General features: G+C 45.5%; 1 protein-coding gene and 1 pseudogene across 4 annotated transcripts in view; both read left to right on the top strand.

Annotated features, from left to right (window-relative positions):
* Window positions 1-7,017: 7,017 nt before the first annotated feature.
* C14H15orf39 (chromosome 14 C15orf39 homolog) overlaps window positions 7,018-22,584 on the top strand; it is a 49,444-nt gene continuing 33,877 nt past the window's right edge. For 2 of the 4 annotated variants that reach the window (XM_061595135.1, XM_061595136.1), the window contains exon 1: window positions 7,020-7,664. The gene's annotated coding sequence lies outside the window, so the exon portion shown is untranslated. Of the gene's footprint in view, window positions 7,665-8,829; window positions 8,901-22,584 lie in introns of those variants that run through there. The other 2 variants (XM_061595138.1, XM_061595137.1) reach the window with 2 other exon arrangements.
* On the top strand, window positions 13,866-13,984 carry LOC133370071 (5S ribosomal RNA; annotated as a pseudogene).

Here is a 22,584-nt window from a genome sequence, read left to right as displayed (position 1 = left end):
GAACACTGGCCTAGTGTACCTCACAGGGTTGTTGTGAGGATAAAAATGGGTAATGAATGGAGCCACATACACTACCTTGAGCTTCCTGGAGGAGAGGTGGGATATAAATCTAATAAATAATTTTTACAGGTGAGGGATGGCTAAAGCTGGGAAACAGAGCCAAGTGATTAGGGCCAGCTATAGTGGATATTTTTTGGTGTTAACTTCAAATAATACTTGCTATTGATGAAAAAAACCCCACCTTGCTGACCTACCAGTCAAACCTGATCCCCTCGCCCATGAAGTTCACTGGGTGACCTTGGGACAGTCATTTTCTTTCAGCCTCACAGCATAGAAGAAAATATTGTAGCAAATGGGCCATGGCTCGGTGGTACAGCTCATGCTCTGAATGCAAAATGTTCCAGGTTCAACCCCTGACATCTCCCCATGGAGGTCCAAGAAAGACTCTTGCCTGAAAGACAGGACAGCCACAGCCAGTTGGTATAGACAATGCTGGCTGCGAACAAACCATACAATTAAAATACATGACTTCCCCCAAAGAATTCTGGGAACTGTAGTTTGTTAAGGGTGCTGGAAATTGTAGCCCTGTGAGTGGTAAACTACAGTACCCTGGATTCTTTGGGGACTGTCCCATGCTTTAAATGTATAGTGTGTACACAAGCACTGATTAAATGGACCAGCAGCTTCCTATGTTCCTATCAGATGTGCTGGGCTGTAGGGCTAGCTCACTGGTAGAGCCTCTGCCTTGCATGCAGAAGGTCCCAGGTTCAATCCCCAGCATTTCCAAGCAGTGCTGGGAAGCATCCCTTGTCTGAAACCTTGGAGAGCTGCTGCCAGTCAGTGTAGAGCAGGGCTAGGGGACCTGTGGCCTTGCAGACGCTGCTAAATTATAATTCCCATCTTCCTGACCATTTGCCATGCTGGGTTGGGCTGTCAGGAGTTGATGCCCAACATCTGAAGAGCCACAGGTTCTCCAGCCCTGCTCTGGAGACCCACTGACAGCCAGCACAGACCAGCGGTCTGACTCGGTATACGGCAGCGCCGCATGTTCCTCCCTCCTGCCCATCACGGCCAACAGAGGCTGTGTACATGCCATACATTTAAAGTATGTGGCCTCCCCCAAGAATCCTGAGAACTGTCGTTTACCCCTCATGGAGCTACAATTCCCAGCACCCTTAACCAACTGCAGTTCTCAGGAATCTTTGGGGGAAGTCATGTGCTTGAAATGTATGGTGTGCAATTGCATGCAGCTAGTTAGGCGTCTGCTTAAGCCGATTGATTTCAACAGGCTTAGGCAGGCGTGCGTGTAAGACAGGGCTGTTAAGGAGATGTGCCCAAAGGGGAAAGAGCTTCTGACAGTTCGCTTCACTCACAGGGCGCACAAACCTGGATATCTGGTCAGCCTCTCTCTAAGCTCCAGGGAAGTGTTTTGCTTACTTTTGATCAGGCTTTCATGCTTTCCCTACCCATGGGTCTTGTTAGGTGAAGCTTTCCACTCTAAGCTGGCAGCTCGTCAAAAGCCTGAAGGTTCTTGCATCATTCTGTGAAATCTCCCTTGTTGTCAAAGGTTGGCAAGGGGGCGGGGGGGGGAGGGACGGGGTAAGGAGGAGCAACCTGGGAGAAAAATGCAGAGAGCGTGGTGGGGAAATATAAATGCCATCCTCTATAGTTTGGCTGGCCGGATTTCCTTTCAAAGAGGTTATGATGGAAAATTAGTCTCACTCTCACACACACAGGCTCAGGGGTGAGAGAACTGCAGGCCCAAGGGCTGAATGTGGCCCTCCGGACTCTCTATCTGGCCCTTGGGACTCTTACTAAGCTGCACTCCCTCCCTCCCCCCCCCCCAGTTACATCCTCTCAAGTATTTTTCCTGATATCGCTTCTTCCTTGCCTGGATGGAGGACAGAAAGGACTATGTGAGAGCATGTGCAGAAAGTAGCCTACTGTGTGCAGGGAAAATGTATATTCATTGCTCCACCTATTTTTGCCTGTGGCTCCACCCACTATTAGCATGTGGCCCCTGGAAGGTTGCCCAAGAGACAATGAGGCTCTTAGGATGAAAAAGATCTCCACATCCTTGCTGTAATTCTTCTGTACTTGGGAGTTAGCTCTACTGAACTCAGTAGGATTTGTTTTGAGTAGGCATTTGTAAGATTGCATTGCCAAGCAGGTTCTCGTGGATCTCCTTTACTGGAGTATCCACACCATAAGTCACCAGCTAGCCCTTAAAAATAAAGAAAGCCACAGGATCAGTGACTGAGGAATAAGGATTGCCAACTTCCCACCCTCTTTTTCTGACAGAGCTCCTTTGCCTTTAACAGCTACCTAACAGGCAAAAAAGGTAGGTACAGTTTCTCCCCATCACTGCATTTCTGGGACAGCATACAAAGCTTCTGCTTTATTCAGTTTCTGTTTTAGGTTGCTGTTAAAGACACAGGCATCCAGTTCAGGAGAAATGGTTGCAACTTAAAACTGGGATGGCTTCGAGGTTCTCTCTATTAGTGGTTGCCGATCACTCGTGACCGAGTAAGATTGTCTTCCAAGATAATTTGGTTGGAAGACGCCTGTGTGTGAATTTGTTTTATGTGGGGAGATCGGCGCACGATGATCAACACACAATCTTGACAGAAAAAGGCTTTGATCCAATGGCATGGATACCATGACGATTGGAAGTCTTTTATCTGCTGCAGCCTTCATCCGCCTTCACAGCTGTTGTAACGTACACATTGTTATCCTCCGCCTGTTCTGCCGTTGAGGACTTTCTTGGATCGTTCTTTGTCTGGTTCCTGTCCCTTGACCTTACCACCATGGTTGACCCTGCTGGGAGTACATGACTCCTGACGGCATCGCTCACAGTGCTCACTGGAACACGCAAGCCCATTCATCACTGCAAGGTGACGATCCAGCAAGGGATCTATTAGTAAAACTACCCCAACAACATTATAGCCTCTGCTTAATATGCCATGGTTACAGCACTATATCCAATCTGCAGACAATGAATGAATAATAAAATTATAGAGTTGGACCTTTGAGGTCATCTAGTCCTGGCTGCCGTTCTCTGGACATGTTCCAGTTTGTCAATGTCCTTCTTAAACTGGGTGTGTATAGGAAGAAAGGGGACAGAGAGAAGTTTTTGTCCCGCTTTCATAATATTAGGACCTGGGGTCATCCAATGAAGCTGAAGGGTGAGAGGGTCAGGACAGACAAAAGGAAGGACTTCTTCAGACAGTGCATCCTTGACTATGGCATTCACTCCAACAGGATGCCGTGATGACCACAAACTTGGGCAGCTTTAAAAGGAGATTAGACAAGTTTTTAGAGGAAAAGTCTATCCATGGGCACTACTCCTGATGGCTATATGCCACCTCCAGTACTGGAGGCAATATGCTTCTGAAAACCAGCTGCTGGCATCATGTATCTTGCTTATGGGCTTCCCCTAGGTAACTGACTGGCCAGTGTAAGAAGATGCTGCACATGAAAAGCCTCTGCTTTGATCCAGCAGGGCTCATATTATATTTTTACGTTGTCCATCACTAATTCTAACCGTCACCCAAATACAGTATTCTGCAAGAGTGGAAACCCAGAGGCAAGATGTACAAAACAGATGGCTGGTGGAAAACAGATTCTTTGATTCTTGAGCATCAATGCTATACTAACTTAAATGACTACTGGTTTGTTTCTGTGCCTAATTTCAGCAGTAGGTAACCTTAAGTCTGGGTAGAACATAAACATGTGGTACTGGGCCTTCTCAGTGGTGGTGTCTATGCTGCGGAATTTATTTATTTATTTATTTCTTAATTAATTAATTAATTAAACAAACAAACAAACAAACAAACAAATGTGTATGCCGCCCTTGCTCGCAAACAAGTCCAAGGGGGCAAACATCAAAATATTAAAACAATACAATTTACAACAAAATAAAAACATATTTAAAATATATAAAAACAATTTAAAGGCACCGAAAAACATTTAGAACAACTACAAACATTTAAAAGCAATCACGTGCCCTCATCACAGTTCCCACGGCCAATATCTATCACCTATCCATTGCCTGGGTAAACAGAATGCTTTCAAGTTTCTCCTGAAAGTCAATAATAAGGGAGACAGATGCACCTCAACAGGAAGGGCATTACACAACAGGGAACCCCCATAGAGAAGGCCCTGTCATGGGTCAATGCCAACTGGGCAGCAGCCAACAGCAGCATTACCAACAGGGCCTTCCCTGCAGATAGTAGGCCTGAGATGATTGATATTGGCAGAGCCACACCTTTAGAGACTTGCGTCCTAAGCCATTTAGGGGTTTGTAATGTTAGTACTAACACCTTGAATTGGGCTCACCAGCTCACTGCTAGCTAGTACAGAGTTTTCAGGAGTGGTGACACATGGTCCCATTGGGCTGCCCCCTTACCAACCTAGCAGCTGCATTCTACACTAGCTGCAGCCTTTGGACTGTCTACAAGGGCAGCACTACGCAGAGCACATCGGAGATGCTTCATCTCCTTGTGCCTTTAGGCACCAGTTAAAACGCAGTATTATTAAGACACGCCTTTCATGCTACAGTGTGTGAGTAATTTAATGGGCATTGTTGCTGATGGTTAATTATCGGATTCTGTTTTTATGATGAAGATTGGTGCAAGACTTCAGTTGGTGCAATGAGCTGCAGCCAGAATGTTAACTGGGGCTGGTTACAGGGACCATACAACTCCCCTGCTGCAACAGCTCCACTGGCTGCCAGTCTGTTTCCGGACACAATTCAAAGTGCTGGTTATGACCTATAAAGCCCTATACGGCTTAGGTTCAGGCTATTTGTCAGACCATATCTCCCTATATGAACCTGCCCGGGCCCTGAGATCTTCAGGAGAGACCCATGTCACGATCCCAACACCTTCACAAGTGCAACTGGTGGGGACACAAGATAGGGCCTTTTCGGTGGCTGCCCCTAGGCTCTGGAACTCCCTCCCTAGGGAGGCAAGAATGGCCTCCTCTGTGCAGTCTTTCCGCCGACAGCTAAAGACTTTTTTCTTCCGGCAGGCCTTTGGAACTGAAGGTTTTAAGGGTAGTGACTGAAGAGGATGCTGTATGTTATTGTTTTGCCTGTATGATCCTAAACTGGGTTGCAGTATTTTAAGAGTAATTGGTTTTAACATCTTAATAGTTTAATCCTGTTTTAATGCTGATTTTATATGTTTATATGTTTTATATTTTTATAGGTTCTTAATGATATGTACTTATTTTTATCTGGAAGCCGCCTTGAGTTCCAGTTTGGAAAAAGGGCAGGGTATAAATAAAGATAATAATAATAATATTACGATCACAGCTCTTAGCTACCTCAACTTTCCTCCTTTAGGGTGGAATGATAGGATATAATTTTTTTTTTTAATAAACAGATAAGGTACAAGGACAAATATACACTTATACAATAAACTGATCCTATAGAAAGAGATGATGATGCAGAAAAAGGCAATGGCTTCTCACAAGAAAGGAATCTGGGGGAGTCTTCAGAGGAATCTAAGGGAGGTGCTCCCCTCCTTTCCTTTTCATTGTTTTAGCTGTCAGTCAGCTGCCAAAGAAACCCCTGCCAGATAAGATGTTTCCATTCCTTATTTAGGAGTAGCTCTTAAAGCTATAACAGCAGAATCCTGATGTTGTTCCAAACCATGTTTTGCAAAGCTTCACTGTGGCTTGTTGTGACTTCCCAATTGGGAAACCGTGGTTTGCAGTAAATGCGCAAAGCAGAATGTGGCACCTCAGTTTGAAATGGGCTGGCAACCTACCGGGGCCAGAGCAGACAACATAGGAAGCTGCCTTATACTGAATCAGACCATTGGTCCATCTAGCTCTGTATTGTCTACACTGACTGGCAGTGGCTCTCCAGGGTTCCAGGCAGGATTCTCTCCTAGCCCTACCTGGAGATGCTGGTGATTGACCTGGGGGCCTTCTACATGCAAGGCAGATGCCCTACCATATTGAACTATAGCCCTTGGGCTCAGTTTCTTCATCTGCAAAATGGAATAAGAGCCCGCCCCTTTCTCCTCCCCCTCTCTCGAAAGGCTGGCTGTGAGGATTATTACAAAGCTGTGACCCTGCATATGTTTATCTGGAAATAAAGCTGTTTCAAGGTCACATCCACACCATACATTTAAAGCACATGGCTTCCCCTAAAGAATCCTGGGAACTGTAGTTTACCTTTCACAGAGCTACAATTCTCAGAATGCTTAACAAGCTACAGAGACCAGGATTAGGGGACGACGACCATGTGCTTTTAATGTATAGTGTGGATGTGACCCAAGGTTTACTTTTGGAGGAAGATCCAGTGTGGTGCTGGGATTGTGTTCGCCTTTCAGTGCAAGCCTCTGCATGCTTACTTGGAGGTAGGTCTTGTTGTGTTCAGGGGGGCTTGCTCTCAACAGTAACTGCCTCAAATAGTAGCCTCAGAATAGGGACAGTTCCTGGGTGCCATCCACAACCCCCACGGTCTCTCGGCCTAACCTGCCTCCAGTACTTATATTACAGGACATTGCCTTCTGTGATACTGGCCCCCTTATGTTCCAATCTTAACCCCATTTACCTGGGAGTAAACCCCATTTAATTCAACAGCACTTTCTGCTAAGCAGACATGGTTCAGACTGTGCTGTTAAGATACCACTTTCAAAAATCCTAAAGGGTGCAGATACATTATTTTGGCTAAAATTGGATAGGGTTATGCTTCTCCATTGCCTTTTTTCCTGTAATCGAAGACATGCCTACCTAGCAGGATTGTTGTGTGGATAAGGGAAGGGATTGTGTATGTTATTTCGAGTTCCTTGTTGGAAGGGATTGAATGAGGATATTATTATTAATAACAACTTCATCTGGATTTACATGCACGCTGTTGATCTTCCTGCCTTCTTCCATTCACTGCTCGTTCTCTGCAAACTTTCTCGCCTCTTTTCCCGCGTGTTGATGCAACGGCTCCACGTGAAATCCTATTGGCTCCGTTTGTCCCGAATCCAGATTACGCGGAAGGTTGCCATCACGTTTTTGCCGCCTCGGCTCCTCCCTTTCCCCCACCCATCTCCCTCGTGCACCCTCATCCTCCGGGCACCCCCTCGCTCCTTCTTCCTCCTCCTCCTCCTCAGATGGGGGGAGGGACTGGAAAGAGAGAGGGAGACAGTTTCAGATGAGCGAAGCAGCTGTTGCTCCGGATCAAGCTGGCGTCACTTTCTTCCTGCAAGTAGCACCGGCGCTCGAAAAAGAGAGAGGAGCAATAAATTAAAAGAGCTTCTAGACCTGGGCTCGGGTGTTAGTTTTTCTTTTTTTCCTGTATTTTTTTTTCCGGACTGAAGGAAGCGGGGATCACCGCCGTGGTGGATTGACCGTGCTTCTCGATTCTGCTGCGGTTTGGGGCTGAGCTTCCTCTAGGCATCCGGCGCCTGCTCGGCCGGCTGGGATCTGAGTGCAGGACGACGAGTTAAGCACCAACGTTTTCCATTTGGATCGCCCGGCAGACAGATTGCTGTTTTTTTTTAAAGAAACCTCGTGCGTCGCTCCCTCTCCCCCCCCGTTGCCTTATCGAGCCTCCCCCCCCTCGAGTGATTTCCCCAGCCGCCCGGGGGAGTAAGATGCGCTTGTGGGGGGCAGCCTTACCTGCGGGGAGCGACGGAGCCAAAGACCGACAGCACCAGGTGAGGCCACCTTCTCTGCCCATGCAGGGCTTAACTCCGTTTCTCAGCGACGGAGAAAGAACTAACCCTTTCCCTCCCCCCCACACCCCTCTTTAGGGCGGGCTGGAGGATCGTGGCCTTTCCCTCGTATCTATGACTTCCTCTCGCTTTGCCAGCGCATGTTTACTCGGAAGTAAGCCCCCACGGTGCCTAGCAATTAAGTCTGCGTTAGGAGGATGGTCGCTTCGGGCTGCACGCCTGTCAGATGTTTACTTGGGAGTCGAAACCCGATGGAGTGGAGGAGGGCTGACTCTTGAGTAAACACGCGGAGGTTCGGGGAAGTGTGTATGCGCGCGCGCGTGTCTGACTAAAGCGGCCTTTTGTTAATCTCCCCTCCCTGATCTAATCGAAAGTATGCCACAACAAAAACCCGGAATGATAAGCATTGCGATTGCATCACTTTATTGGACGCGGAAGGGGGGGGGAGGGCGCCTTCCAACAGCTCCCAGGTGTTCTGGACTGCGGGGGGGGGAGGAGAGGGGGGGGAGGGTTTGGGTTGGTGTCTGGCGGAGAAGCTCTCCTCCAAGATAAACAGAAGAGCCTTTTTTTAAAAAGGAAGCAAGGGGGTGGGTGGGAAAGGCAGCGCTGTTTAGTCTGTTGATGGTGTGGATCTGGAAGGGTGCCAAAGGGTACTTCATGGGCTGGATTCCAGGAAGGGATCTTTGTAGGCAAGGGACCAGCTGCCTCCTTGCTTTCTTGCAAACTCGACTGGGAAAGCCCCGTTAGAGTAAGACAGCAGTCAGCTCTGTGATCAAAAAGTGCCACATAACCAATTAAAAACAAGAAAACAAACTGCCGTGCTTACTTTATTATTATTATTTTTTAAATGGAGAGATGCCTACCACTTCAGTCTTCTAATACAGATGTAAATATAGAGCTTACATCTCAATACAGATGTGAAAAGGCTGGCTGTAAAACGCTCTGTACGTGCTTTGGGGGGCCTTTCTCTGTTACTATTTTCCTTTTTTCTGTGTGTGTTTGTGTTTTAAACAGTGGAGCCTTTAGGCAGATTAAGGCTAGAATTCTAGAGGTGCTTTTAACTGTGTGCGTTGGCTTCGCTGAAATCAGGGGAGGAGGCTTGATATCTGGGGAGGGGAAACTGTTTAAAAGCCCTGGAAGCTTTCCCTCATCAGATTTGCTGGCTGCTTAAAAGTGCTAGAGAAAAACTGAAGAGTGGTCTCTCTCTTTCAGCAGAAGGTAACATAATCACCCCCTCCCCGAGGGCTGGTTTTCATTTTCTGCTGACAAAAGTTTTCTGTGTTTTTATAGGGTGACACCACTCCTTCCCCCCCCCACTCGCCCCCATTGGCGAAAGGATGGTATTTTTCTTTTTCATATTTTTTTACTTGTTACCACAAGATCATCTGTTTCTTGTTGGATGGTTACGAAAATATAATGGCCTTGAGGCTCTGGTTACGGCCTTTGTGGCCATTTATGAATTGCCCCGAGTTGTGTGTGTATGGTTTATAGGAGTGTGCACATACACGTATAGGGCTGGAGACTGTTCTTCTGCAGACATGTGGTCAGCCCCTGTCGAAAGTGATTCCTTGCACCAGTGAACTGTGGGCACCGCCTCGGCCCTGAAAAGCTTATGTTTGTGGTAACTATAGCACTCATGTACACAAATGTGCTCAGTGGGCAGAGTTTAGGAAATGCCATTGGTGTGAGTGAGTGTGTAATGATTGGACCAGAAGACTTGAAGAAAGGGTTTGGCTGGGTTTTTTTTTCTACACATGCCAAGAAGAACTCAAGAAACCTGAGCAATAAAGAACGGAGAAAGGGGATGCCTTTTTAGTTGCACTGAACTGGGGGTGAAGGACCTGTGGGCCTCCAGATGTTGTTGTTGGACTCCAACTCCCATCAGCCTCAGCTAGCGTGGGCAATGATCAGGGATGATGGGAAATGTAGTTCAACAACATTCTCCACCCCTGCACTAAGCCAGATAGTTCTGGTTGGATGTGTTGTGTGTTTTAATGCCTCCAAAGGAGTCAGTTGCAGCCAGGGGATCTTATACATGCATACTTGGAAGTGAGCCCTACTGAGTTCAGTGGGGCATACTCTCAAGTAAGTATACATAGGTTTCCAGATTTACAGGGTAGCCGCATTCTAGGGCCTACTGTTAATTAAGACTATGTATGTGTTACATGGAAGATAGGGCTATTAGTGGCTACGAGCCATAGTGGCTATGTTCTGACTCCCACTGTCAGAGGCAGTATGCTTCTGAATACCAGTTGTGGGAAACCACAGGGGGAGAGAGTGCTGTTGTGCTCAGGTCCTGCTTGTGGGCTTCCCATAATGTGCATCTGGTTGGTCACTGTGGGAACAGGATGCTGGACTAGACGGGCCACTGGCCTGATCCAGCAGTCTCTTCTTACATTTTGATTGGAACATAGAAAGTTGTCTTATAACAACTGGACTTTGTAAATCAGCCTTCAGTAACCCAGTGCCTTCCAGATGTTTTGCACTATAGCAGCCAACATCCCTAACCACTGGCCATGCTGGCTAGGGCTGATGGGAGCTGTAGTCTGAAACATCTGAAGGGCACCATGTTGCAGAACGCCGCTCTTCACTGACTGGCAGTGGCTCTCCAGGCTTTCAGACAAAAACCTTTCCCTGCCCTACCTGGAGATATTGAGGATCTTTTGCATCCAAGGCCATGTGTTGTACCACTGAGCTATGGCCCTTTCATAGCACGCATCATCTGTTTACCCCTAGCTGTGCTTCCTTAGTTTCCCCCTGTCATTTCCACTGTGTGGAAACACACATTTTGGATTGTAAGGGCAGGCGTCTGCCCTCTTGTATTCTGTGAAGCATCATGCATACTGATGGCACTAGATACATAATAATAACAATGTGCAGGTTCAATCAGAACTGTCTCTCTTTGTTCAATGGGGCTTATTCTAGCTAAGTCTTAGCTGCAGTTCTAAGCACACTTACTTGAGAGTAGGAATGGAAAGAGCCATCAATTTTAGTTCCCTTAGTTTCTCATTTTTCCAATCTTAAATTCAATTCTCCACATTTCTGCAGAGATTTAGGATTTTATGTTTCTTAAAAAAATTCTTATGAAAATTTTCCAGCATTTTAGTATGAATTTCTCCTACTGAACACATTTTTGTATGCAGATTTGACTTATGTACACATTTTGCAAGCAATTTCTCCTAATATAATGCATTTTTGTAAGTTATTTTCCTAATATATTCATTTTAAAGCATATTTTCCCCTAACGTATGCATTTTTGTAAACATGGTTTGGTTGGATAACTGCATTGTAAAATCCTGGTAAATGCAAATTTCGAAGGCTGTCTGTGTTTTGGTTCTCATCATTTCAGAAAGTGTAAATTGGATACATTTGGCTTTAAATACAAACCAAATCTAATTTCTCCTCTGTCCCTATTTGGGAGACTTGCTTATAAGTAAAAATTCATAAGATTGTTCACTCACTCATTCACTCACACAGAGGACTCTATCCAATTAAGTCCTACTCAGACTAGATCCATTGAAATTAATAGACATAATTTAGCTGTGTCCGTTCATTTCAGTGGGTGAGTAGGACTAACAGTGAATACAACCCAAATGATAGCAAGACAGTATGTTGTCTTTATTGTATTTTTCCCTGGAATATGTGTTTTAAACTAACTTAGATGTCTTACTGATTTTATTGTGACCTGCCCAGAGATCTGAGATAGTTGGGCGAGACACAAATAGCCTAAATATATTATATATTTTATTTATTATATATATTTCATATATTTATATGCCACTTAATACTAGGACAGTAAGTGGTTTACAAAATAACCAATACAACGTGTACATAAACAATGAAACTGGAAAACTATGGCACAAAACTACAATGCAATACATGATCATACCGTAAGACTTCCCTCCCCCCACAACCACCCTCCTAAATAAATAAACCAGAAGCACTGGGTGTTTACAGATAAATAATGCAGGTGTAGGTCCATTAGGGAAAATCCAGCCAGTATTATTTGTAATGTTTCCGTTTGGTTATGGATCTATTTGCTTAAACAGGTTAATATCAGATGTGGTAGAATGTTATGCCAGTGGTATTTGGTGTACGGAGCTATTCCCCTACCATCAGTGGCGGTTACACCCTTCTGTGCTCCCCAGTAATTATGTTTTTGGTTATGCACAGCTGCATGTCTTCTGCCAACAAGAGTGTAGCAATGCTGGTGGTGCATAACAAGAGCAACAGGCAGAAAAAGAGTAGCACGTTTCTACCAGCTTGAAAATATTTGTGACCTTTGGAACTATATTGACAACGCTGCCTGCTGCTACAGAAGTTAGAAGCAACGTCAAGTAAAATGGATGATGTGTTGTGCAGGCCGTCTAAGTCGGATTTGAGACCTTGGCACAAAATTGTTCAGAGACAAAAGGAATTCTCCAGCAAGGCCACATTAATGGAGTTGCCAACAGGTAGCGTTCCCCTGGCAAAGAGTTTTCAGAAGTGTTTTATGATAATTATATCTATATATCAGAATGGTCATGTAACCGGATGGCAGCATTTTCAGTTTCTGTTGTACTGAGTAAGACTGAAAATCAGCATCACAAGGCAAGGGCTGTCTTTATGGAAAGCCTTAGCAAATTTGTGTTTTTCTGAGATTGCAAATGTTTGGCTTATTGTGGTTAATAAAATGTGGGCGTGTTGAAAATATTGCCCTGCTCAGGGGAAAAGCTCAAGAGCAGCGGCTCCTAATCCCTCCCCCGTATACCACTTGAACATTTCTGATGGTCTTGGAGGACCACTTAATGATTTTTCTGCCTGTTGTAGCAATTGTAATGTGCTGTCCTAGATGTGTATGATTGTTGCTTATTTTATTTCTTAACAGCAATACCTCCATTAACAAATCCTCCAGGAAAGAAGCTCCTTTTAACAAAGTCTTTTTCGGGTGCGTGGGGGGGGGGGACACACACACACTCTGACATATTCAGAATAGGCCACCTTGTCTACTGGACTGTGGCTGCTGCAGGCAGCTCTCTCATGCGTGGCTGGAATGGTGCTCCTTGCCAGGGGGCACAGGCAACCTCCACAGTAAACAGTGCTTCAGGTGCCTTGGAAGCACTGTTTACTGCAGACATGTCTGCTCGAGTGTAGGGGAGGATGGCAGAGCGAGAGCAAGCACAGGGTGGTAGTGGTGGCAGCGGCTGCCCCTTGCCTGCCTGCTCAAGTGTATGGAGAGGAGAACTGCTCAAAACTTTAGATTGCTATAATAAAATGCTCCATGATAAAAGAAAAAAGGCAAGGCAGCCATCCCTGGATGCATTTTGGAAGAAGCCTTCAAGTGGTCTGTATGCAAGGGTTACCTGTCCTGCTTGTTTCATTTCAGACATGTATATTGTTAGTTTTGAATAAAAAGTGTGCTGAAATACATTGAACTGCTCTTCTTTTTTGCACTGTAGGGACCTATCCCTATTCTTTCCATGTTATTCCTATCTCTGGTACCAAAGTTTCTATTAAAGAAGTATCACCCAGGAACGCATCTATTTTGTTAACTGAGGGATTACTGTATACTGTATAAGAATATACAATAAGGCAATATAATCGTTTATGGAATTGGGGAGTTGAGGTCATAGAATTCAAATTGTAGTATCATAAAATACAACATAAGAAATAAAAGAAGCAAGAAAAATACAATTAAAAATCAATATGAATATTGAATGCGATGGATGTGCCGTCTCCCATCTTCAGTCACAAAACCACAGACATGCCACAGGTCACCTGAATGAAGCTTGTGGGCCACCATTTGGATCTCCCTGCCTTAAGAGTACCTTTTATGTATCAAACATTTGGTTCAGTGGTTAAAGTAGCACCTTAGATTATCCCAGAAACAGCTGCTTCATTGAGTGCAGGATCTATCCTCAACCTCTGTATCAGCGCACAGAATATTTAGGGTTCACAGAAGAATCTCAGACCCATCTGCAGTATACATGTAAAGCCATATCATACCATATTTAAACAGGCATAGCTTCCCCCAAAGACTCCTGGGAACTGTAGTTTGTTAAGAGTGCTGAGTGGTGTTAGGAGACCCCTGTTCCTCTCACACAGCTACAGTTCCCAGAGTTCCCTGGGAAGAGGGATTGATTGTTAAACCACTCTGGAAACTGTAGTTCTGTGAGAGGAATAGGGGTCTCCTAACACCACTCAACCTATGGCCATACTACCCTGAACACGCCCAATCTCATATGATTTCGGAAGCTAAGCAGGGTCAGGCCTGGTTAGTACTTGGATGAGAGACCGCCTGGGAATACTGGGTGTTGTAGACTTAGAGGAAGGCAAGTTAAACCACCTCTGAATACTTCTTACCATGAAAACTCTATGAATATATATATATTCACTAATAGGCAAAAAACCTTGTGGTTTAAGAATGTACCTATAATCAACAGATATTTCTATCAAACTTTAAAAAGCAGGGAAATTGGGCAGCTATAATGAGTGCACCAGGGGAGCAGGAGACCTGACCTCCTGTCTGAGATACTGTACTGCTCTACAAATTTGTCAAAGTGCAAAGACAATTTGGGTTGGTCTTTCACAGTCCAATTCATTTCCTGTGTGGCTTGGAAGAATTTGATAGCTGCCCGATTTCCCTACTTTTTAAAGTTTGATAGAAATATCTATTGGCTATTGGTGCATTCTTAAACCACAAGGTTTTTTGCCTGTTAGTGAATTTTTTTGCTTTTTAATCCAGGAGGTAAGAAATGGGATCCTGTGCAAGTTTGCTGAGAATGGATTGATCATTTGCATGCTTATTGAGTTCAGTGGGATTTTCAGAGCTTGGAAAAGTTACTTTTTTGAACTACAACTCCCATCAGCCCCAGCCAGCATGGTCACTGGATTGGGCTGATGGGAGTTGTAGTTCAAAAAAGTAATTTTTCCAAGCTCTGGACTTACTCACTCCCCTGCAATCATGCTTAGGATAGGTGAAGCTGACCACAGGGGACAGGGAGGGGAGGGAAAGGAGGAGATTGGAAGGGCATGGGTGAGGGGAAAGGAAGGGGAGGGAAGGGTCAAAAGGGACTGGATAGGAGGGATGAGGGTTTGATCATTTGCATGTATTTTGAGTTCAGTGGGATTTACTTGTGTGCAATCATGCTTAGGATAGGTGAAAATGACCTGGGGGAGGGGCAGGGAGGGGAGAAGGAGGGCACGAAGGGGAGGGGAGGGGGAGGGCACGAAGGGGAGGGGAGGGGGAGGGGGAGGGCACGAAGGGGAGGGGAGGGGAGGGGGAGGCGATTGGATGTGTGGGCACTGGGCAGAGGGGAAGTCCCTTTCCTTTCCAAAAGGAAAACATTGTGAATAGTATCATTCTTTTTCAGGGTTTCCCCCACCTTTTTATTCTACAGCAGGCATATGTAGCCTCCCGCCCAAATTTAAACCAAAGCTGTCCCTGGCCACATCCACACCATACTTTTATTCCACTTTAGACAGTCATGGCTTCCCCCAAAGGATCCTGGGAAGTGTAGTTTGTGAAGGGTACCCTGGGTATGGCCCCCTGTTTAGCCAAGCCCAGCAACTGTGAGTCTCGCTTTTAGAACATTAACAGTTGGTTCTTACTGAGCATGCCTGACATTATCATTGAGTTCAATGCTAAATTTCTTAAATTAATTAAAAATCAGCCAGGCATTTTTTAACTTTTAACCTGCAGAAGATGAAGGTCAGAGTATGGGGCAAGGTCAGTAATAGGATTACAGGCACTCTGTGAACATGGCTGATTTTTAATTAATTTCAACAGATTATGAGAACTCTGACAGAAAAAAGCTCTAAAGGGGTCTGGTTTTCCCTCTCTTTTTACACTTTGGACTCTCGATTCTCTCTGACTGTTTTGTGTATCATCATGAAAATTTAAAGCCACAGACCTGAACTTACAAGATCTGAACAGGGTGGTTCATGACAGATGCTGTTGGAGGTCGCTGATTCATAGGGTTGCCATAAGTCGTAATCGACTTGAAGGCACATAATAACAACAACAACAACAATGAAAATTTAAAGGATTGTTAAGCAAGCGTTTCTGAGTTCAGTACTATAAGTTTGGCAAGGTTTTGTTTTGAAATGAGCTTATGGGAAGGATCAGAATGGCATGGGGGGTATTTTCGATTTAACATTGCAGAATGCAAACAATCTATGCTGACTATAGTATACAGCCACTCTTGTGGCTGTGTAATGTGTGTGTGTGTGTGTGTGTGTGTGTGTGTGTGAACGTAATTGTGATTAACCAAACAAAGGTTTTTATTATATTAACAAAACGTTTCAGCTTCCACCTTCATCAGCTGCTAACGTACTAATGCTGTTACCAAGGTGGCAGTTATAGAGCTTTGAGGATGGAATGCTCAGAGCATCTTCATTTGCAGAAGCTAAGTAATGCTGGTACTGTCCTCCAGGTTAAGGCCACGTGGTGCCAATGTGTCCAGAGAATATATCAAAAAGTTCTCCCTTTTAGTCAATGCTGCTGGATCCGTTGGCATCTCTATAGATGTTATAGAAAAGTGCAACAGGCTGTGGCCCTCAGTACTGAAATGTTTTGCAACTGGTTGCTCCACTTTTTTTTGTTAAGATTGCTGATTTGTGGTTTCTGAAGTGTATGCGTAGGTCAGTTGTAGTTTTTTCCAAGTACTGGATATGACATCCTGGTCTTTTGCATTCGATGACATAAATTATGTTGCAGGACCTGCAGGTGATGTTCTGTTTGATGTTATATGTTCTGCCTGTCCTAGTGATTTTGAAAGTAGCTGTCTCCCTGAGGTACACACAGGTGATACAGCGTTTGGAGTGACAAGGATGAGACCCTGGATTGGTGATAGGTGGCTTAAGCACAGCTCTCACCAACAGTCTGCGCAAATTAGGAGGTTGGCGAAATGCTACAACTTGAAGCTTGTTGATGGCTCTAGCAAGATGTTCAGAGTTTGCTAGCAATGGGTAGCTCTCCCTGATTGCTTGGTGAATCCGTCATTATGATGGAGGAGGTATTCTCTGGACAGTATGGAGGCTCGGTGGATGGGTTAAACACAGTTACGTGCATATATTTTTAGGTGATTAATGGAATCCTTATAGGGATCCAGAGCAAGCTTGGGTGAAATTCTGTTTGTTGCTCTGTCTGTCTGTCTGTCTGTCTCTCTGTCTCTCTCTCTGTGTATATATATATATAAAGATTCATAGGGTTGCCAGAAGTCATAATTGACTTGATGGCATATAACAACCACCACCACTCAGCACTCTTAACAAACTACAGTTCCCAGGATGCTTTGGGGAAGCCATGCCTGTGTAAAGTAGTATAATACTGCTTTCATTGTATAGTGCAGACGGGGCTTTGTCTCTTGATTTTAGCGGACATGCTTCTTTAGTATATGTACTTCAGGATTACAGAAGAGAGAGGTTAAGGTTAATCAATACATGTAAAACTGTGTCTACCAAGGCAATAAAATCATGTTTATTATACAGTATTGCAGAGTTGAAACAAAATAGTTAATTACCTGGCATGCAAAGTTGAGTCTCAAAAAAACAAAAAGACTGACATGGCATTGAAAAGCTATTTATACCCTATCTCTCTTTTGAAGAGGAAAAATGTATAGTGTATATCTAAAATTAATAATTGCTTCCCAGTTATCAGAGGGTGATATCTCTTTCAGATCAAAGCAAAGCTATCAGTTTTACAGGAAATCTGTTTATGTGAAAAGAAAGCCATAATTCTAATATCAAGGCTACACATGCAGGCATTTTAAGCAAAGTTCTTTTACTGTGTAACATTTTTTACTTTTATAGAACGTCAGTTGTTTGATGTACCTCTGAGTGTACCAAGAGTTGGCACTCAAATATAGATTTCCACTGGGTCACAGTGATCTTTCTCTGGCTAGTTAGCTTTTAAATTGCCAATTATTCCTTTAAATTGTGGCTTTGAATTGAGCGTTGTTATAAAGATTTATTGCTTGCAAGAGACAGAAGCTTTTGAAGCTTCGTTATGCTAAGATAAGGAAGACGGGGATGGAATGCAGCACTTGGCATCTCCTGTTAGGGGGCTGATCTGGCTGTGTTATCTTCTTGGTGCAACAGAGAAAGCTGAATAACAATTAGCCTGGGAAAAATCGGGTTTCCCGGCTATGGGCCTACTCTTTTTTCTTCCGGTGTTAGCGGAAGCAGAAGGACATGGGACGTCTATGACTATTTATGCTTGTGATGGGAAGAATCAATTACCTAGAGAGGTAGTGGGCTCTCCGACACTGAAGTCATTAAAGAGGCAGCTGGACAGCCATCTGTCGGGAATGCTTTGATTTGGATTCCTGCATTGCGCAGGGGGTTGGACTTGATGGCCTTATAGGCCCCTTCCAACTCTACTATTCTATGATTCTATGATAACATGGGGCTGTAGCTCAGTGGTAGAGTGTTCCACGTTCAATCCCCAGGGAGGGCTGGGAGAGAGAGAGATCCCAGGCTCAATCTCCAGCATCTCCAAGTAGGGCTGGGACAGACTCCTGCCAGAAACCCTGGAGAGCCGCTGCCAGTCAGTGTAGACAATGCTGAGCTAGATGGACTCAGTATAGGGCAGCTCCCTATGCTCCTATGACTTCATCTACAGGCATCATGTGACAGCTTGTTGCTTGTGAGCCTTGAACCCCAGGGGCTGCTTTACCTGTTCAGTTTTTTCGCATGCACATGGGGGGGGAATGTTACAACTTGAGAATGAGCAATAGATTCCCCAATGCACAGACACATGGAGGTGAATGGATATTCATAGCAGACTGGAGGGCTCCTGTACTTTAGTGGAATGGCACGTGCTCTCTGTGCTGAAGGTTTTGGATTGTATCCCTGACCTCTCCAGAACATAAGAGGATCCCTGCTGGATAACGACATAAAGTGCCTGCTGGATCAGGCCAGTGACCCATCTAGTCCAGCATCCTGTTCTCACAGTAGCCAACCAGATGCCTCTAGGAAGCCCACAAAGAAGACCTGAATGCAACAGCACTCTCCCCCCTCTTGTGGCTTCCAGCAACAGGTACTCAGAAGCACTCTGAATGTGGCCAGCCAGATCCCTTTGGGAAGTCCACAAGCGAGGCTTGGAGACAGTATGTCTTTCTCCTCATATTGCTCCCTAGAAGCTGGTATTCAGTGGTAACACTGCTTCTGAACCGTAAACTTCTAGATAACCATCGCTCCCTCTAATATCAAACTGTCAGGTCTTGGCTGGGGGGGTCTGCATCTGGGGAGTCCTTATGAGAGGAACATCAGGAGGCTGTGGCCTTAGACCCACCCCGACTGTTTCCACGCACTCCACCATCCTGGCTGCCGACCACTTGCTCCAGGAACTTTGGGCAGCACAACAGCTCTTGCAGGAGCAACTGGACTGAGCTAAAGGAAGCCTGCAAGGACTTTGCCAATAGGCATAGACCGGCTGGGCCACCGCTGAACGTTGGTGATCGAATGTGGCTATCCACTCATCACCTCTCCATTGGCAAACCCAGCTGTAAGTGGGATGCCTGCTTCATCGGACCCTTCGCTGTCATCACTCAGATCAATGCTGTCACCTGTCATCTGCATTTACCCTCCACGCCCCACATCCATCCTGTGTTCCACCGTTCCCTTTTTCTCCGGCTACATCAGGTCACCCGTTCTGTGACCAAGCTGGTCCGCCACTGCTAACCCTGCTGGACGGAGAGGAAGAATATGAGTTTGCCCGCATGTTGGATTCCCATGTTCGTTGTGGCAGACTGCAATATATGATCGATTGGAAGGGGTATGGTCCAGAAGAACATCCTGGGAGGCAGTCTCCACTGTCTGTACCCCCTCCATGGTCTACCAGTTCTGCTGTCACTGCCTGAATAAGCCAGGGCCTGTTTCGTGGGGGCTTATGGGATGGGGGGTGATGTCATTTCCCAGATGGGGGAGTCTCCATTAGAGGAAGACCAGGAGGCTCTGGCCTTAGATCTAGCCCTGGGCCAGGTTCCTTCTGGGGGTGAGCAGCTGGGGTCTGGCGACAAGGCCAAGGAGGACCATCTACACCTAGGGCAAGTTTGGCCTCTGACACTGAGGTTGAACATGTCCCAAGCCCAAAAGAGAGGTGGTTCTTCAAATGCCAGTTGGAGACCCAACCCATCTGGGTGTGGTTTCAGCAGCTCCAGCTCAAAAACCCCAGTGCTAGGCTTGGAGAGCTGCTGAAACAATGTCTCTGCCCCAGTCCTGTACCTGGCCTGTTGGCTCATCACCTGCTGGCTCTAGACTTGGCCCTGGGCTATCCCAGACTGACTTGCTGTGCTTTGCTCATGGACTGCTTGGACCCTGACCTCTGGACTGCTGTGCCTTGCCAAAGGCCTGGCCCCTTTGCTGTGGACTCTGTCTGTTTGGACTGGCCCTGGATACTGCCTTGGTGTTGCCCGCATTGGTGGCTGGCAGCAGCTCTCAAGGGTTTCAGACAGGAGTTTTTGCCAAGCCTACCTGGTGATCAATTGTGGGTCCTTTTACATGCAAAGTCATGTAGTCTACCACCATATTACAGACCAGCATTGGGGTACACCCAGGGATTGTAAACACAGTAATCCCCACACCCCATTTTTTTCCCCAGGCCAGCATTTAGCAATGCAAATCTAGGGATGCTTGAGGAATTTGATCTTTGCAAAATACCTATGTGAGATGACCAGATCCACACCTCTTGGAATCACATGCAGATTGAAACTTGGTGATCCACTAGATTTTGGCATATCTCTGAATGTTGCAACACAGCTCTCTGCATTTTAAAATATTTTAAAGGATTTATTTTTTTAAAGGCAGACTAATGTGGGAACAGAATGGAAATATGGGTAAATACTTGCAAAAGTGACATGGACCAGAATGACATTTGCCCGTCCCTACCTAAATCCTTGGCAAGAGAATCAATTAGCTTAGTAACAGTGGAGGAATCAGTGTTGTTTGCTTAGCAGTTTGGAGAGTAGACCAGGATGTATGTTCATGAGATTCTGCATCTGCAAAGAGTTTACTTGTCTACAACCAGAGATCTGATTTAAAAGGGTGATGTACCCTGGGGGTGGGGAACCTTTTCAGCTTAGGAGCTGCATTCTCTCCTGGGCAACCATCTGAGGGCCGCATGCTGGTGGTGGGCAGGGCCAGAGGTGAAAGTGGACAAAGCAACTCATGTACCTTCTAATTTTCTACAGTAGGCTAGTTTCTGCACACCTCTCTGCCCTCCATCCAGGCAAGCAAAAGGCATGATCAGAGTTCAAGGACACTTTGCAGCCAGACAAAAACACTTGAGGATGCAGAGTGGGGCTGGTAAGGTATGTGACTTGGGGTGAGAGTGTATCACGTAGGGAGAGCTCCAAGAGCCAGATAGAGAGGCCTGGAGGGCCACATCTATTCCTGGGCCCTGAGGTCCCTGATCGGTGGAGCCGATGTGCATCCAGGATAGTAGCTTTGTGCCCCTCTACCTTGCTGGCCTGATGTCTCAGTACTGTATACTGAGGACCAGCACAGGGTTTGCCATCACCAGGAAAGCATCATGACTACATCACGTACCCATTTTGTTGGCTTTCCGAATTTCTCATTTAGCACATAAGTGGTATACTGAGTATCAGGAAATCTCTCTCTCTCGTTTTGGATACCACACATGTCTGCAATGCTAAGTTCATTTTCCAGGAAATTCTACAGAATGAGTGATGTGTACTTCCCAGTAAACGTGCTTAGGAGTGCCAGATTGCTCATCAAGTGTTGTGGCTGAGCTGGCTGGGCTTGGCGTTTGAGAAAATATTGGAATCTAGTTGTAATGTTTACCATTAGCCTGTTTTGGATACGTCTTACTGAGAAACCTGACTAGCTGGCTGTGAGGGAGGCATTGGTTGCTGTGTTTTATTTTTACAAAATGGTATTCTCCATCACTGGCATAGATCTCATCTACACTATATATTTCAAGCAGTATTATACCACTTTAGTCTTGGCTTCCCCCAAAGAATCCTGGGAACCATTCCCAGAGTTCCCTGGGAAGAGGGATTGATTGTTAAACCACTGTGGGAATTGGATTGGATGAATCCAAGGCTGCTTTGGCGAAGCCACACCCACCACGTCACATTTGATGTTAGTTGTGGGCAAAATCAAGACACGGGCCACATCTGCACTAGACATTGAAAACACTCTTGTGCCACATCAGTTTCTCCCAAAGCATCCTGGGAAGTGTAATTTATGAAAGGTGCTGAGAGTTGTTAGGAAGCTCCTGTTCCCCTTCCAGAGCTACAGTTCCCAGAGTGGTTTAACAATCAACCCTTCGATTGGGCCCTTGAATAGTGTTAGAACATATCTCACCAACTTTTTTTTAAAAAAAGTTCACTGGCTTCCCCCCTTTTCAGGTAAGTTTGAGAGAGGGAAGAGTGGTGAAGAAAACTCCCAGACACCCTGGCAGGTCTTCACCACATCTTTTCTTATCATGTGCAATAAGGAAAGTGAGGGGGAAATGCCCTGGAGAGTGCTCAAGGAACTGCAGGTGTTACCTAACCTCCTCACCAATTCTGTGTGCAAATAAGTGGGGATGAATACTCAAGAAGCAGGTCCCCTGGAAGCGACTCTAGACCTTTCCCTCTTCCACGTTATAGTTCTTCAGGGATTTGAAGACCACTGTTATGACCCCCTGAGTCTTTCACCCCATCTGCAATGTACATTTAAAACAGTTTCATACTACTTTAAACAGTCATGGCTTCCCCTAAAGAATCCTGGGAACTGTGGTGCTCAGAGTTGTTAGGAGACCCGCATTCCCCTCACAGAGCTACAGTGATGAAGAATTTTTATATATCCAGATACAGGCATACCCCGCTTAACGTCGCTTCACTTAACGTCACCTCGCTATAACATACATGCTCCATACGCCACCATACCCCACTTAACGTAGGCGTGCTTTGCA

This window comes from Rhineura floridana, chromosome 14 (assembly GCF_030035675.1).
Source record: "Rhineura floridana isolate rRhiFlo1 chromosome 14, rRhiFlo1.hap2, whole genome shotgun sequence".
NCBI classification, from domain to species: domain Eukaryota; kingdom Metazoa; phylum Chordata; class Lepidosauria; order Squamata; family Rhineuridae; genus Rhineura; species Rhineura floridana.
This window is presented reverse-complemented; position numbering and strand designations above follow the sequence as displayed.